Below are 3,261 nucleotides of genomic sequence, written 5' to 3'. Positions count from 1 at the left end.
TTTATTGTCATTATTTTTTATTCATGTTTTCCGTTTCATAATAATTATATCACTGCCGTTTATATAAACATGAAATTTCAACCCAGTTGGTCAGAGAGACCCGAGAGAAATGCAATTTCTAGTTTCCCCATATTTGCTTTTTGGAGCCATAAAGGTGTTTTATTCTTTTATTGCTCTTTAATAGCGTTTTAGTCGGCTAATCGATTAATGGCACGGCGTCCCGACGCAAGCGTAGGCCAGTGACCTTTACGTTCTGTCCCTCCTCTCGTGAATATTCATGTATAAGAACCGTGAAATCGCAGCGGTCAGGGAGGAGGTCAGAGCTGGCGCCAAAACGAACCGGGGCAAAAAACAGAAAAACAAAAGGAGAGAAAAAGATTTTGTCTGTTACAAGAATGAAAGTATTACTCAGGAAATAGTGAAGTTTTATCAGAGGCACCAAGAACGCGTCAAAGAAACGCACCATTTGCAAATACCAAGAAGCTTTGGGGGTTTGTTTTTTTTTGTGTGTGTGTTTTCAGGGGGTTTGGGGCGATATTTTATTTTTGTATTACTCTGAATGAGTGCTAAGCGTAACAGAACTGCTGCCTGCTCTGATTCACTGACAACACTTTCCACTTCGCTATATAGAGATTACGGTACTTTTATGTGTGGAACGCTCACGCTTTCTTTCAATAAGGGCCATATATATTTATAAAATATCTATATGTAAAATACCACGTGTAACTTCTCTGGGCATGAGCAGGTGATGCTGGGTACCGGATCAGGGGAGGGGCGGGGGGGTGTTGGTCTGGTGAAGAGTCTTCAGAAACCCGCTCTCTCTCTCTCTCTCTCTCTCTCTCTCTCTCTCTCTCTCGCTCTCTCTCTCTCCCTCCCTCTCTCCCTTTGTGTTGGGACTGCAGATCCAAGAGTTGTCACTAGAGGGGACTGTGGGGACGTGCGTGAGCGGTTCGTCAGACTGTAGGGCCTTTCGTGCTGTCTGGTCTTTCTTTGACTCCTCTCTCTCTCTCTCTCTCTCCCTCTCTCTCTCTCTCTCTCTCTCTCTCTCTCTCTCTCTCTCTCCCTTTCTTCTTCTTTCTCTCCAAAAGATTCCAGTCCATAACTTTGGTTTGAACCCCTTTCATTTCGACGCAGAAGGCCGATTCTGTAACTGACGCTGTAAAATGTATATTTCTTATTTTTTTGAAGCATCAGGAAGGAGGGGGTGGGGCCTCTACAGCTCTGGGGGGAGGAGGGGGCGGGGCTGGGTTTCACGGTTACATGACGAGGTCTTACATTTTGATGGCTTTTAGTCTGAATGGGAATTCTGTCAAAGAAATGCAGGGTGGGAATATTTTGTGCACGGATTTGTGGGAAGGTTGTACTTTTAATGTTTTGCTTTTTTCCAGTTTCTGGATGTATGTAGGACAGACTTGGAGTGGGCGGGGCTGGGAGGGATGCGGGTGGGTTTAGTTTTTAATTGAGTCTGGGGGAAACTGTGAGTATCCTGATCTGTTGCTGTCGGGTTCCGGCGGTGCTATGAACTGTGCCACTCAAACACGTAACCGCGGCCTTTCACTGTTGCCGCCATCCAAAATGCAACTACAAACATTGCGAACATTTCACAGTGAAGAACCGTCTGCGTGTGCATGCGGAGTGACGTATTCTCTTCTGCTACCTTGTCATTTTTTATTGTTTAAGTTATGGAAGTATTATTGATTTTTTTTTTTTTAATGATCGATAACTGTTGTCTTCCTCTCTCTGCTGTAGACTGCTGTCACTCTGTCCCTAGTTTGTGCTTTCCACATCCTTTTGTCTGCGTCCCACTCCTTCCCTCCTAGTGAGGACAGCGTCCTGGTCCGGACTCGGGTGACAGCATGGCATCTAACACAGGGAGAACAAGCTGACCACTAAGAGCCCCGCACGGCGCCTGTAGCAAACCGGAGTGCTCGTATCGTGTTCACGGTAACGATACCGATGACGATCACTTGAACGTAAATTCTCACGACTGACATCTTCATACCTCATATCACTGACGACCCCAGACGCAGGGAGTCAGGGCGGAGCTTGCCGCCTACGTAGCGGGGGCCGTGGGGCTCTCTACTCTGGTTATACCCCCCTCTGTTCTTATCGGTTATGGTTTTTTGTTGATGTCCGTGCCCAGATCCCAGTGTTTCTGTTCTGTGGGGTTTACCTGCTCAGTGTGCAGGGCCTGGGGAGAACGCCGAGTCAGGTCCGTCAGTGCTGAAAACGCCGAGTCAGGTCTGTCAGCGGTTCTAACACTGAGTCAGGTCCGTCAGCGGTTCCAGCGGTTCTAACACTGAGTCAGGTCCGTCAGCGGTTCCAGCGGTTCTAACACTGAGTCAGGTCCGTCAGCGGTTCAGACCGGACACCAGGGTGTTGTCCGTCTCTCAGCTCTGCTGTTCCCAGCACGTGTCGCTGACGTGCGTCCCTGGTGAGTCCAGACTTTTACACAGAACTGCTTCCACTGTCCAGAGTGGCATCTCATTTGGGCCAGTAAACACACACACGGGTCACCCCCCCCCCCCCCTAATTTCTGCAGTATGACGTTGCTTTAATTCGATATGATCCACTTTTATTGTTTACAAACACCCTAGAACACTAAGATATCTGCATTGTTTTTCCATTTTCCCCTCATTTTTTGGTCAATACACCAAGTTTTTAAATCAAGTTCACTCTCTTTTCCACCCGTTTTATTTGATCCAGATTCATGTGATCTGATCCACAGGGCTGTAACCTGTCCATTTGAGTTCATTATTGATTAGGAAAGTAAATAATAATAATAATAATAAAAACGTTATCAATGCTTGTGTTGTTTATCTTAATTCATTCTTCATTTTATTTTGTTCTATTAAAAGATTTAGCTCATCTGTTTAGCAAACAGTACTCTGGAAGTAAGCCTTGCTCAGAAACTATTACTTCTGTTCATTTCCACGTAACGTGTGTAAGGTGATTGCTGTTGTTTTGTTGTGTTAACAAAGACTAAGGAATGAGAGATCCTTGTGTTGTGTGTCCATGCGGTACTTCCTGTAATTTCTCCAGTGGTCTTTGACAAAGAAATAGTGTTGAATCAAAAGGCAATTCTGTCTGTGTCAGTCAACAAATGTATTTTATGTTTTAGGTTTGATGTTTTTGTTTTAAAAAAAATATTTTTAACACTATCAGTGCTTATCAAATTGTATTCACTTGACCTGTTTTTGAGGTCATGTGATTTTTATTGCGTAATGTGAGGTACTAGTGCCTCTAAATCTTTAAAATCTA

General features: G+C 44.7%; 1 protein-coding gene across 1 annotated transcript in view; it reads left to right on the top strand.

Moving 5' to 3' along the window:
• The window catches only part of znf281a (zinc finger protein 281a), a 13,805-nt gene extending 10,999 nt beyond the window's left edge, over nucleotides 1-2,806 (top strand). Inside the window, exon 7 of the mRNA XM_035531341.2 lies at nucleotides 1-2,806. This exon is cut by the window's left edge and continues 1,749 nt beyond it. The gene's annotated coding sequence lies outside the window, so the exon portion shown is untranslated.
• The last annotated feature ends 455 nt before the right edge of the window (nucleotides 2,807-3,261 follow it).

Source organism: Electrophorus electricus, chromosome 3, assembly GCF_041902795.1.
Source record: "Electrophorus electricus isolate QZ-2024a chromosome 3, ASM4190279v1, whole genome shotgun sequence".
Lineage (NCBI taxonomy): Eukaryota > Metazoa > Chordata > Actinopteri > Gymnotiformes > Gymnotidae > Electrophorus > Electrophorus electricus.
The sequence above is the reverse complement of the archived record's forward strand: the minus strand, read 5'-3'. Positions and strand labels throughout refer to the sequence as shown.